Source organism: Nelumbo nucifera, chromosome 8 (assembly GCF_055504915.1).
Source record: "Nelumbo nucifera cultivar China Antique chromosome 8, China Antique-T2T, whole genome shotgun sequence".
In the NCBI taxonomy this organism is placed as follows: Eukaryota; Viridiplantae; Streptophyta; class Magnoliopsida; order Proteales; family Nelumbonaceae; genus Nelumbo; species Nelumbo nucifera.
In genome coordinates this window covers 45,478,324-45,494,408 of record NC_142656.1, presented here as the reverse complement: position 1 = coordinate 45,494,408, position 16,085 = coordinate 45,478,324, and positions in this window count along the sequence as shown.

The following is a 16,085-nucleotide window of genomic DNA, read 5'->3' as shown; positions in this document are numbered from 1 at the left end:
GAGTGCTAACTTAGGCATCGGAGAGTCCCTGCCGGGCAAATACCCCCGGGACCCCTGGTTCAGTTCTCGCAGGTTCCTCAGCTCCCACCGCCTACAAAGAGGAGGAAAAGATGGAATTCTCATAGGTCCCTCACCTCCCGCCACCTACAAAGGAGAGGAGATCACCTCATGCAGAGGGCAGTTGGGTTGCGCTACACCAGGGAGCTCCACCATCCTCTGAGTTACAGGCCACCTAGGAGCAGGTCAAATGACGAGTCCACCAAGGTAGCTCACCACCAGGGAGCTCAGCATAGTTCTCCCCCAGGCAGTTAGCCATCAGAGAGCTCGTCACTAGGCAGCTCCCCACCAGGGAGCTCGTCACCAAGTAGCTCGTCACCAGGTAGCTCACCACTAGGGAGCTCGTCACCAGGTAGCTCACCACCAGGGAGTTCGTCACCAAGTAGCTCACCACCAGGCAGTTCACCACCAGGGAGCTCCACCATCCTCTCCTGGGAGCAGGTCAAATGACGAGGCACTTAGCCAAAAAATAATTTATACATCACAAAAAATTGGTACGTGACCAAAAACGGTTACATCAGTTAGTAAAAAGTAATGAGTAATAACCAATAAATTAGTTCCTAAAATTTTTAATTAATTATTAATTATATCATTATAATTATGTGAATAATTAATTATATTAATTACTGAATTTATTAATTATAATAACATTATAATATTTATTGTGAATATTATAATGTTATTATAATAATTAATATAATATTATAATGTTAATTTTAGTATATAACAACAATACTATAATATAAATTAATTAATTATAATATTATAATGGAATTAATAAATAATTATGTTAATTATAAATTAATTAAATAATTACTAATTATAGTTCATAATATTGTCATAATTATAATAATATCATAATATACTATTAATTAATGAAATTATAATAATTATCGCTAGTAATATTGTTATAACTATAAAATTATGATAAAATTATTGTTAATGTCATAATGTTATTATAATAATATCATAATAATTCTTATAATTTTATAATGTTAATTATTAAATATGACAATAATACTATAATGTGAATTAATTAATTATGATATTTACTAATGATAATATTATAACAATATTAATAATTAACTATATTGATTATTAATTCAATGAATAAAATATTAATTAATTAATTAATTAATTTATAATAATTATTGTTAACTATATTGTTTCAACTATAATAGTATGATAATTAATATTATATTATTCTAATAATACAATGAAAGGTTGATTAAGTAAATAAGTTGTAAAATATATGGGATGTTTTAGTAAAATAAAAACTATAAGGTAGGTTTAAGTAAATATGTAAAACTATAAGGTGTGTAGGAATGGCGACAGGGCATGGATCATATTCCCCATCCTTGACTCCGATTCTAAAATTAACCCCCATCCCTAATCCCCAACGGGGATGGGTTCCTCATGGGGACCCAAATCCCCAAAATGTTTTTAGATAATAGTATTTTTTAAATAAATTTATTTAAAATAAATAAAAATTTTAAATTATAAATAATGTTTTAAATATGTTTTGACATAAATAATATAATAGTATATTTAATATAAGTAACATTTCATATATAATATATAGATATAGATATAGATAGATAGATAGATAGATATAATCGGGATTGGGGCGGGTGTTCCTATTAATCCTTGTCCTCGCCCATGCCCTTGCCCCACCAAAACAATCCCCATCCCCGACCCCATTGGGTCGGGGAAGTCGGGTTCCCGTTGAGGAAGGGGAAAATTGCCATCCCTAAAGGTGTGTTCTAGTAAATGGCCCTAATAGAAACACATAAAATTATACAATTGTTTTATATTTTCAACTTTTTAAATAATTAATAATTATTCATATTTTATATACTACTTTTAATAAAATTTTTATAATACAAAAATAACAATAATTAATTTCAGTTAGGTTTATTCATCAAACTAATGAAATCAACCAACCTGATTAACTCGACTCAAGTTGGTTGATTTTTTAGTATTCTAGGCTGGCTTTGGTTAAAAATTTTCCCAATTCAACAAATTTGGACCAGTTTCACTTTAGCCATTTGTAAACTGACCAAAATCGAATGACCTAACCATGGATATATATTAATATATTTATGTTTCAAATATAATTTTCAATATGGAAAAATGGGAAATTTCCCATATTTCTTAGTCTAAAATGTTTTATATCATAAATCTAATTTTTAAATTTATTTTTAATAATTGCACTATTAAAATTAAATTAAATTTTTAAGTTTAAATCTTTTGAACTGACTAACCAAACCAAAAAATCAACCCAAATCGATATAACTTGAGTGGGTTGGTTTTCACAAAAGGTTAGTCGGTTTCAGCTGACCAACACCCTAACAATACTAGGTCCATTTGGTTGGCCAAATAGCCAACGACCGAACCAAACTAACTCATGAACACTCATAATTTCAACTAAATTAATAGTTTCATCTCTCATAAATAACAATAGTTTAATCTCCAATAATTATTGAAAATTTACAGTGATAATACACAATTATTGAAAATATATTAATAATGAAAAATACAATAATTACAAAAATTACAAAAATATAATAAGTACTAAAAATATATTAACTTAGTCAATAAATAGTATAATCTTAAATAATAGTTTAAGCTCTAATAAATATTAATCAATAACTTATACCAAAAATACAATAAATACAATAAGTACAACAAATTAAATTTAAAAATTTCAATAATAGTAATTTAATCTCCAATAATTATTAAAAGTTTTCTGTTAAATAACAAAACAAAAAAAAAATTATACCTAATCATTGAAAATACATTTATCACAAAAAACAATAAATATTAATTTTAGTATATATAATTATATAATAAATACAGATTAAGAGTTTAAAATTATTATTAATAAATATTAATTTTTTTGAAAATTAGTTTCTTGAATTCTTACTTGATATAAGTGAAATTAATTATTTACAATATTATGTAAAAATAGTAAATTATTATTAATTTCAATATTATGTTATAATTATTTTTCTACACTGAAGAATTTTTTTTTTTAATTTATTACATAATTTCTTTATTTTAACTTTTTAAAATCTAGTTATGATAAATATTTAGTTATTTAAATACTTAAATAATATGTTGAATAATTAAATTTTAAAATATTAATTATTTATTGAATTCAATTATCTATAAAATCATAATTTATAATATTATTACATAATTTCATTATTAATTTTGTAATATATTAAGTTATTGTTAATTTCAATATTATGTTATAATTATTTTTCAACTTTGAAGAATTTTTTTAAATTTATTACATAATTTTGTTATTTTGACTATTTAAAATCAAGTTATGATAAATATTTAGTTATCTAAATATTTAAATAATCTATAAAATATTTAAATTTTTTTGTTATTTGAATTTTATTTATTTAAGGCTATTAAATATTTGAAAAAAAATTAAATTGATAATCCAGAAAAACATAATTTAAATTGTTAGTACATAGTTTCGTGATATATTTTGTAAAAATATAAAATTACTTTTTGTGTTTCTAATAAATATTTTAAAGTTATTATATAATTTTGTTAGAATATTTAAAAAATTCTTAAATTTGTAAATCCAAACTTTCTTTAGATAGATATAAATAAAAAGTAGGGGAGAGGATAAATAGGAATTAGAGATAATTTAGGAGAGAAACTCTCTACTAGATTAAATTAGAGATAATTTTGGAGATAAATAGGAATTAGAGATAATTTTAGAGAAAGTGGAGGATAGTGGGAGAGGTAGTTTAGGAGAAATTTTAGGAGAAGAGATTATTTTGGCTATTGGAAAAGTGCATCTTATTGGTTGTTTCAAAAATGACATGGAATAAAAAATTAAAAATTTAAAAAAAGGAGAAAATTTCTTGATTGCTTTATTTTAATATATATACTAGCGGGGACTCGTGCAATGCACAGGATTTATTAAGCCAAAGTTAAATAATAGAAAGGGTCATTTACAAAAATACCCCTTATAGTTTCATGAATTTACTAAAATCTACCCTATAATTAAAATTTTACTAAAACACCATTTATAATTTGCAATAGATTTAATCAATCTTCCATTACATGACAATGGAAAATGACAATGTTGACCCTGATGTTCATTTAAATAAATTTAATCAAAAGATAATAAAAATAAAAATACCAATTTTGCCCTTTACAAGACACGGGCAACCACTCTATTAGCTATATTTGGTTAATTTTGTTTTCTGTACAAAAAAGTGTTAAGGTATTTTTGGAATAAAAAATATGGGCCTAATGGCCAAATAAACACTCCTTAATGAAAGGTTGATTAAGTAAATAAGTTGTACAATATATGGGATGTTTTAATAAAATGAAAAATGTAAGGTATGTTTAAGTAAATATGTAAAACTATAAGATGTGTTCTAGTAAATGACCCTAATAGAATCACATAAGAGTACACAATTGTTTTATATTTTTTAACTTTTTAAATAATTAATAATTATTCATATTTTATATACTACTTTTAATAATTTTTTTATAATACAAAAATAACAATAATTAATTTCAGTTAGGTTCAATGTTTCCGAATCGTCGTTGACCCAGACGGTCGGACTGTTTGGACCAAAAATCGTTCAGACGACCGGTTCCGTTTTACTCCAAACCCGACATTTGGTCAAAAACTGTTGAATTAGTCAATGAACCATTGACCCAGAGAATGGTTTGTTGCTCAAATCTCAGATCTGATAAATCTCAGAGATTGAGAAATCTCAGAGATTGAGAAATCTCAGATTTGAGACTAAGACTGAGAAATCTCAAATTTGTCTTTCTCGCGCGAGAAGGTGAGAGAGAGAGTGAGATCTAAGACTGAGAACACTACCATTGTAGTTTTCCATCACCGTCATCGTCGCTATCATCATCGTCGCTGCAAGCCTACAAGTCCTCCTCCTCCTCCTCTTCTTCTTCTAAACTCTTTCAATTCAACTGACAGTTTTCTTTAACTGTTTGACCTAGATGGTTGAACCGCCGACCCAGAAACCGATGGCCAGAACGGTTCCGTATTCGGGTCATCTTTTAAAACCTTGGTTAGGTTTATTCATCAAACTATTGAAACTAACCAACCCAATCAACTCGACCCGAGTTGGTTGGTTTTCTATTATTTTAGGTCAGCTTTGGTTCAAAAATTTCCTAATTCGACTAAGTTGGATCAATTTCACTTTGGCCATTTGTAATCCAACCAAAATTGAACGACCTAACCATGGATATATATTAACATTTTATATTTTAAATATAAATTTTAATATGGAAAAGTGGGAAATTTCCCATATTTCTTAGTCTAAAATGTTTTATATCATAAATCTAATTTTTAAATTTATTTTTTTTAATAATTGTACTATAATTTTTAAGTTTAAATCTTTTGAACTGACTGACCAAACCAAAAAGTTGACCCAAACCGACACAATTTGAGTGGGTCGGTTTTCACAAAAAGGTCAGTCGGTTTCAACTGACCAACTCCCCAACCTGACCAGGTCAATTTGGTTAGCCAAATAGCCTACGACCGAACCAAACCAACTCATGAACACATAATTTTGGCTAAATTCATAGTCTCATCTCAGATAAATAACAATAGTTTAATCTCCAATAATTATTGAAAATTTATAGCAAAAATACACAATTATTGAAAATATATTGACAATGAAAAAAATACAATACTTACAAAAATATAATAAGTACTACAAATATATTAACTAAGTCAATAAATAGTATAATCTCAAATAATAGTTTAATCTCTAATAAATATTAATCAATAAGTTATAACAAAAATAAAAAAAATACAAAAAATACAATAAGTCCAATAAATTAAATTTAAAAATTTCACTAATAGTAGTTTAATCTCCAATAATTATTGAAAGTTTTCTATTAAATAACAAAACAAAATAAATTTATACATAATCATTGAAAATACATTTATCACAAAAACAATAAATAATTATTGAAATGCAATAAATATTAATGTTTTTTGAAAGTTATTTTCTCAAATTCTTACTTGATATAAGTGAAATTATTTATTGACAATATTATTTCAAAATATTGAATTATTATTAATTTCAATATAATGTTATAATTATATTTCTACTTTTCAGAAATTTTTTAAATTTATTACATAATTTATTTATTTTAACTATTTAAAATCTAATTAAGTTAAATATTTTGTTATTTAAAATACCTAGTTATTTAAATACCTAAATAATATATAAAATATTTAAATTTTAAAATATTAGTTATTTATGGAATTTATTATCCATAAAATCATAATTTATACTATTATTACATAATTTCCTTATTAATTTTGTAATATATTAAATTATTATTAATTTCAATATTATGTTATAATTAGTTTTTTGCTTTAAAGAATTTTTTTAATTTATTACATATTTTCGTTTTTTTAACGATTTAAAATCAAGTTATGATAAATATCTAGTTATTAAAATATTTAAATTATCTGTAAAATATTTATTTATTTTTTATTTAATTTTATTTATTTAATGCTATTACATATTATTTAATGTTCGAAAAACATTTAAATTGATGATCTGGAAAAACATAATTTAAATTGTTAGTACATAATTTCATGATATATTTTGTAGAAATATAAAATTATTTGTTATATAATTTCGTTATTTTAAATATTTAAAATATAGTTATGATAAATATTTAGTTATTCAAATATTTAAATAATTTTCAAAATATTTAATTTTTTTTTGTTATTTGAATTTTATTGATATAAAGCTATTACATATTATTAAATACTAGCGGGAACCCGTGCGATGCACGGGATTTTTTAACCGAAAGCTAAACAATAGAAAGGGTCATTTACTAAAACACCCCTTATAGTTTCATGGATTTACTAAAATTTATCCTATAGTTTGTATTTTACTAAAACACCACTTATAATTTACTATGGATTTAATCAATCTTCCATTAGATGATAGTGGAAAATGATAGTGTCGACACTAATGTTCATTTAAATAAATTTTATCAAAAGAAAATAAAAATAAAAATACCATTTTTGCCCCTAATAAGACATGGGCAACCACTCTATTGGCTATATTTGGTCAATTTTGTTTTCTATACAAAAATTGATAAGGGTATTTTTTGAATAAAAAAGCATGGCCCTAATGGCAAAACAAACACTCCTTAATGAAAGGTTGATTAAGTAAATAAGTTGTAAAATATATGAGAGATTTTATTAAAATGAAAACTATAAGGTAGGTTTAAGTAAATATGTAAAACTCTAAGTTGTATTCTACTAAATGACCCTAATAGAAACACATAAGAGTATACAACTATTTTATATTTTCAAAATTTTAAATAATTAATAATTATTCATATTTTATATACTACTTTTAATAAAATTTTTATAATAAAAAAATAACAATAATTAATTTCAGTTAGGTTTATTCATTAAATTGATGACACTGACCAACCCGATCAACTTGACCTAATCATATTGGATCAGTTTCGCTTTGTCCATTTGTAAATCGACCAAAATCGGATGACTTGACCATTGATATATATTAATATTTTATATTTTAAAAATAATTTTTAATATGGAAAAGTAGAGAATTTCCCATATTTCTTAGTCTAAAATGCTTTATATCATAAATTTCATTTTTAAATTTAAATTTTAACAATTTCACTACAATTTTTAGAATTTAAATTTAACTTTCAATTTTAAATCTTTTGAACCAACTGACCAAACCAAAAATTTGACCCAAACTAATACAACTTGAGTGGGTCGGTTTTCACAAATGGTCAGTCAGTTTCAACTAACCAGGTCAATTTGGTTGGCAAAACAACCTATAACCGAACCGAACCAACTCATGAACACTCATAATTTCAGATAAATTAATAGTCTAATCTTTGATAAATAACAATATTTTAATCTCTAATAATTGTTGAAAATTTATAGTGAAAATACACAATTACTGAAAATTATATTGATAATGAAAAAATACAATAATTGAAAAAATACAACTAAGTACTAAAAATATATTAAATTAGTCAATAAATAGTAGAATCTCAAATAATAGTATAATCTCTAATAAATATCAATCAATAAGTTATATAAAAATACAATAAATACAATAAGTAGGATAAACAAAATTTAAAAATTTCAATAATAGTAGTTTAATCTCCAATAATTATTGAAAGTTTTTTGTTAAATAACAAAAGAAAAATAAATTTATATATAATTATATTGAAAATACATTTATCACAAAATATAATAAATAATTACTGAAATACTAGATGCTATTATTAGAATATACAATTATATAATAAATATATATTAAGAGTTTAAAATTATTATTAATAAATATTAATTTTTATGAAATATATTTTCTCAAATTATTAATTGATATAAGTGAAATTAGTTAGTTTAAATATTATGTAATAATATTAAATTATTATTAAAGTTATATAATTATTAATTTTGTATAATATTAATTTAAATATTATGTTATAATTATTTTTTTACTTTTCATATTTTTTTAAATTTATTACATAACTTCTTTATTTTAACTAATTTAAAATCTAGTTATGTTAAATATTTTGTTATTTAAAATATTTAGTTACTTAACTACATAATAATATGTAAAATAATAATTATTTAATGAATTTAAAAATCCATAAAATTATAATTTATACTATTATTACATAATTTTATTATTAATTTTGTAATATATTTAATTATTATTAATTTCAATATTATGCTATAATTATTTTTCTACTTTTAAGATTTTTTTTTAATTTAATAAATAATTTGTTATTTTAACTATTTAAAATCTAGTTATATTAAATATTTAAATAATATGTAAAATATTTATTTTTTTTTGAATTTACTGAATTTAATAATCTATTAAATTATAATTTATATTATTAATACATAATTTCATTGTTAATTTTGTAAGATATTAAATTATTATTAATTTCAATATTGTGTTATAATTTTTTTTCTAGTTTTATGAAGTTTTTTGAATTTATTACATATTTTCGTTATTTTAACTATTTAAAATCTAGTTGTGTTAAATATTTATTTAAATATTAAAATAATATGTAAAATATTTAACTTTTTTTGTTATTTGTATTTTATTTATTTAAACTATTACATATTACTAAATATTTTGTTATATAGTTATGCATATGTTTATTATATTTTTTATTTACGATATTTATTTATTGAAATATTTAAATAAGATTTTATTTTTTAATGTGAAGTTTTTTTTTATTTGAATAACATTTAAATTGATAATCTGTAAAAACAGAATTTAAATTGTTACTACATACTTTCATGATATATTTTGTAAAAATATAAAATTACTTTTTTGTGTTTTTAATAAATATTTTAAAGTTATTATATAATTTGTTAGAATATTTAAATAATTTTTTAATTTTTTAATCCAAACTTTCTTTGGATAGATATAGATAAAAAGTTGGGGAGAGAATAAATACGAATTAGAGATAATTTAGGAGAGAATCTATCTACTAAATTGGAGATAATTTTTTAGATAAAGAGCAATTAGAGATAACTTTGGAGAAAGTGGGGGAGGTAGTTTAGGAGAAATTTTAGGAGAAATTTTAGGAGATGGGATTATTTAGGTTATTGGGAAAGTGCATATCATTGGTTGTTTAAAAAATAACATGGAATAAAAAAATAAAAAATTCAAAAAAAGGAGAAAATTTCTTAACCATTTGTTTTAATATATATATATATAGATAGATAGATAGATAGATAGATAGATAGATAGATAGATAGATAATTAGTCATATTTTATATATTACTTTTAATAATTTTTTATAATACAAAATAACAATAATTATTTTCAGTTAGGTTTATTCATCGAACTGATGAAACCAACTGACCCGATCAACTCGACTTGTGTTGCTCGGTTTTCTAGTATTTTAGGTTGGCTTTGGTTAAAATATTTCTCAATTCGACCAAGTTGTATTAGTTTTGCTTTGGCCATTTGTAAATTGACCAAAACCGAACGACCTAACCATGGGTATATATATTAATATTTTATATTTTAAATATAATATTTAATATGGAAAAGTGGAAAGTTTCCCATATTTCTTAGTCTAAAATGTTTTATATCATAAATCTAATTTTTAAATTTATTTTTTAAAAATTACACTTTAATTTTTAAAATTAAATTTAATTTTTAAGTTTAAATCTTTTAAACCGGCTGACCAAAGCAAAAATTGATCCAAACCGATACAACTTGAGTGGGTTGGATTTCACAAAAGGTCAATCGGTTTTAGCTGACCAACTCCCCAACCTAACCAAGTCAATTTAGTTGGCCAAATAGTCTAGGACCGAACCGAACCAAGTCACGAACACTCATAATTTCAGCTAAATTAATAGTCTCATCTTTGATAAATAATTAAGAATAGTTTAATCTCCAATAATTATTGAAGATTTATAGCAAAAATACACAATTATTGAAAATATATTGATAATTAAAAATACAATAATTACAATAATTTAAATTGTTAGCACATAATTTCGTGATATATTTTATAAAAATATAAAATTATTTTTAGTATTTTTAATAAATATCTTAAAGTTATTATATAATTTTGTTAGAATATTTAAATAATTTTTAATTTTTTAATCTAAACTTTCTTTAGATAGATATAGATAAAAGTAGGGGGGAGGATAAAGAGGAATTAGAGATAATTTAGGAGATAAACTCTCTACTAAATTAGAGATAACTTTGGAGAGAAATAGGAATTAGAAATAATTTTGGAGAAAGTAGGGGATAATGGGGGAGGTAGTTTAGGAGAAATTTTAGGAGAAGAGAATATTTAGGTTATTGGGAAAGTGCATCTCATTGGTTGTCTTGAAAATGACATGGAATAAAAAAATTAAAAATGAGAAAAAATGAGAAAATTTCTTAACCGCTTTGTTTTAATATATATATATATATATTAAAAATTCAAAAAAACGAGAAAAAGTTTATCTTAAGTTTTTTTTAAATATAGTTATGTTAAATATTTTTTATTTTAAAATATTTAGTTATTTAAATATTTAAATAATATATAAAATATTTAAAAATACTCATTATTTGAATTTAAGATATTTAGTTATTGAAATATTTAAATAATTAAACATTTTCTATATAATTATTTAGCTATTTTTAGTATTTTATTATTTAAGATATTAAGTTATTGAAATAATATTTTATTTTTTAACGTTAAATTTCTATTATTTGAATAACATTTAATTTTAATAATCTGGAAAATCATAATTTATATTGTTAGTACATAATTTCGTGATGAATTAAAACTATTAATAATATGAATATTATTAAAACTATTATAATTATTTTTTTTTGTGTTTTTAATAATTATTTTAAAGTTTATTAGAGATAATTTGGAGAGAAATTTTATAATTTAAACTTTATTTAGATAGATATAGATAAAAAGTGGCAAAGAGGATAAATAGGAATTAGAGATAATTTAGAGAGAAATGTAGTAAATTAGGAGATAAATAGGAATTGGAGATGATTTAGGAGAGGAGATTGTTGGAAACGTGTGTAGGTAAGAGAGATTTTAGATAATTTTTTATGGGGAATGAAAGCATGTCATTGGTTCTTTAAAAAAACATGAAATTAAAAAAATAAAAAATTCAAAAAAATGAGAAATTTTTTTGACCGCTTTGTTTTAATATATATATATAGAGAGAGAGAGATAAGTAGTCAAATTATGGAGATGGTGGTGTAGCAGAGATAGTTGGCTTCCATTCCAACACAAATGACCAGACCTTTCCGGTAATATATATAGTCTTAGGTGCACAAGCCTCTCCTCAAAGTACTGTAGCATTATGTACATTCCATATCATCCACATAAGATACAAAGAACTGAAATTCCCATAATCCATTGGCTTCAGTTCTCTCGTAATCGTGGAAACCACCACTCTCCACCCCAACACCCAAACCACCACTCTCCCATTGAATACACAAACCACCACCCAAATGGGCAGTGGCTCTTACTGTTGGCTGACATAAGTTTATTATGTATTCTTGCAAATCTTCCACCTACAAAAAACAACTTTAGCTTTGGGTACAACTTTCCATAGCGTTCTCCATTCAACCGTCTGTGTAGTTGCTTCTGGTATGGCTAAATTGTGAAATCTCCCTTTCTCTCCAATAGCTGCAACCACCATGCACCTGCCCCATAGTTATGAGTCTACAAATAAATCCACTAGATTGTCACCCTATCACCCTCATTGAAAAGCCTTATATTCCATTGTCTGTTCAGTGTTCAGCAATATAAGATGTGTCACTTGAACTAGATTGTTTGGAACAAGTCCACAAGGACCAACAACCTAATATGTAGACTTGGATGAGTATTAGTTGAGAGAGCAATAATCTGTAAGTGCTCTGTGAGAGAGTTTGTTTTTGCTTTGAAGTTTCTGTCCTGGTTAGTTAGAGATAGCATAGAGACGGAAAGCGAGGAAGAATATAAGAAGGTTCTGGTCAAAATGTTCAAAGAACGAATCGGTTGTATGCAAAGATTCTGTGGGACAAACCTTTCAACATTTCTGGTGTTATGGATCAAATCCAAAAGATGTGGTGGTGGATTAAGGGAATATTTAGATTTAAAGAGCTAGTGAGGAAAAAGATATCAAGAAGATACTCAGGGAGGAACCATGGACGATTATGGATTACCCACTACTCTTCAAAGAACACTGATGATCCGATAGTTGATGAAGTGCAGATGAATACGATTGATTTGTGGGTAAGAATCCTGAATATTCCAATAGCTTATAGAACTAAAGAAATTGGAGATCTTCAGGTCCAAGAGGTAGGGGGGATAGTAGAGGTTAGTTAGAGGAGGAGATAAAGTGGAAGAAAAAGGAGGTTTGGAACAAAGGTCTACATGTTCGGGTATAGGTAGATGTTAGGAATCCTATAGCAACAAGTTCTAAAGGTCAACTCAAAGATGGAAGATGATGTAGGCGCACCTGGCCCGGACCAATAGGATGCTAGCACGTGTTTGGCAGTGGCGCTCAGAGCAGACCCAATCAGGGCATGTGTAGAGCAAAGGTTTGTTAGACAGTTTTGCATGCCCTTAGCTTCAATCAGAATGATGTACTTTATGAGTTTATTGTAAATGAATAAAGATACATATTTGATTCATGTTCCCTTGGTATGTTTCTGTGTAATACCCTTAAACTGGACACTTAATGAGACTCGTGTTAGTTTAGAATGTTCACAGCCGGTGGGTCGGTCTGGGGAGACCTATCCTGACAAGGCTGACACTATGGTGCCACTAAGTCGGTTGGGGTGGCCTATCTCAGCTGCCAGGGTGAGACCCTAGGCACATACAGTGTAGGATTAATTGAATTTTTGAATTGGACCAGATTTCCAGTATTGCCCTGGACCTTGGAGATTGATGGGCAAAACAGGAAAGTTACACCCGACCCCTAGACTCGATTATGATACTACACTAGGTGTCGGATTGGGCTATCTTTGATGTACCAATCAGTGAGATCCTTAGCGGGGGTCAAAACCTGGGTATGTTGGGACAGTCCGAGAATTCATCTGAGTGGGTGATCATAGTGACAGGATCAGCCCCTTTGTCGGACAAAGGTAATGATCGGGGATGCACTCTCACTGATGGAAACCAAGACTGCCGGCAGCCGATTTCAACCGTTGAGATTTGTTTCGCAAGATATATTTTATATAAGATATAAAAGTATATATATGGTTTCTAAAAAGTTTGCAAAAGGTTTTAATTCCCGGGATCCATATGAGTGGAGAGTGCAACACTGTTCCTTGCAGCCGAGGGAGAGGTCCTCTCTTGTCGGGCAGTGTATGATCATTATGGGTTGAGAGGTTAAGTGTAAGACCATTGAGGATAATACCTGATGGGCTAATCTTGCATCTGCCCACAGTCCCTGGGTGTTACAAGGTGGCTTGGCCCAGGGACCTCTTAGGGTAAGTGTTGGGCCCATAGAGCCCATTTGATGGGTTTCAGGGGGTGTACTGTCTTTAACAGTGTATTCGGCCAGGCCTTGTAACAAAGGCTGGGCCGAACCCATGTGGCTGATGTGTAGATCAATGCTTGGGTCCCACGCCATACAAGGAAGCCCAACTAGGCAGCAGTTAAGAGGGTTAAGTGAGCACATAAGCTTAATGGGCCTAAAGCCCATTTCGAACTGGGCTGTTTATTTAGTTAATAAAGGGGTGAAATCTAAAGTGGATCAGCTAATAGGATTGGGCTTAGACCCTATCCACTTAGAGAGTCCAAGATCTAAATAAGATTTAGATCTGGAAACCTCCTAATCAGATTAGGAGATGGCTGATCTGATCTCTAGATAAGATAAGGATTATCCCTTATCACTTAAAAGGACTTCTAACCCAAATGTTATTTGGATTAGCAACTCCTAATCTGATTAGGAGCTGATCCCTTTAAGATTATAAAAGAAGAAGGGGGCAGCAGCCTAAAAAAATATACACATAGATCATCAGGTTTTCTTTAGTGCTGAAATCAAGAAGAGAGAATTCTGCTCCCTGCAAATACTCTCTTGCCGCCTCCCTGTTCTTGCCGCCCTGTTTGCCAGTTCGATCTCCAGTTGTGGGAGAAGTCAAGATTGGATCTTGACATCAGTCCTTTGAGAAAGGATTGAAAGGAAGCTATGCTCATGTACCATCTTGCTGATTCTTGCGAAGGACAGAGTTCTTGGAGAAGAACACTGCTGATTCTGCTCCACCTGCACTGCGCCATCTTCAGTGGGAGCAGTCTTTGGATCCTTCCTTGGGCGTGAACACCTTCGTTGGGAGATATTGCTTCTCCGTATCAAGTATAATCCTTCCCACTCCTTTTTGGTTCAGATCTGGTTCAGTTTATGGTTCAAGATTGATCCTTGAAAATATGATTTTCTAAATAGGGAATACGATTCCCAGTTGAAGGGAGAGAAAAATTTTTGAAATTCGCCCCTTATTCCGCAATCTTTGGGTGTCCATAGGATGGATCTCTCATCCCTTTAGTGGTATCAGAACCAGGTTCAAATCTTGAACCAGTTTGTTTCAGATCTGAACCTGCGCAATTGGGCAGAAGGTGTTCTACCCAATTTGCGCAGATATGGGTTTTGGGAAATTTGTTCCCAAAATTAATGGGCGCATAATCTGAAATTAATTTTATATAAATCTGATTATTATTTAGAATTGTTCTTTATGATTTTCTTGATTTATGGGCTGTTCGTACAAGAGGAGATCGAAATCTTGGTTTGTGCAGGGAACCTGCAAGATTTGCAGTTTCTTGATTTATTTATTACATTTGGTCTGTAAATAATTTTTTTTTTTATTTTCTAGACTCAATGTATAGGTATTCGATCTGATGTAATTATTAATAGAAATAGGATTTCTATTTATTTTAATTATGGATCGAAGATGGCGGCGCAGAAAGGGAGATTTCGCAGAGAAGAAGATTTCGCAGATGGGAGAATCGCTATCTGCGATTTGCAGTTTGTGAAATTGCATTCTGTGATCTAACCTCTATTTTGCAGGATGGATTGTGCGAACAGCCCTGATTTACTGATTGTTGTTTTTCTTTTATCAGTAATTAATTTCAGATTATTTTCTTGAATTAAAGATTTAATTAAAAATCAAACCCTAGACCCATTCGAACCAAGATTGGTTCAAACTGTTTCGACCGAATCTAGGGTTTAATCAAGGCTGAAAGTCAGCCCTATTTTCCCACTAATGGGCCTAAGGATTGATATTTAACTAAATGGTTAATTTGGCCCAACCTGTAAAGGCCCAGTTTTAAACAGTTAAAACTGCTAAAAGCCCACCTAACCCTTAAAAGCTATATGGGTTGAACCGTTCGGCCCATATACCTAGATAATATTAATGGTTAATATTATGGATTTAAAATGGGCTTCAAATGGGCTTTACAGATAATTAATTGATTGGATCAATTTATCCCTGCATGTGATGTATGGATGTGTGATGTGCTACGTACATGGACCA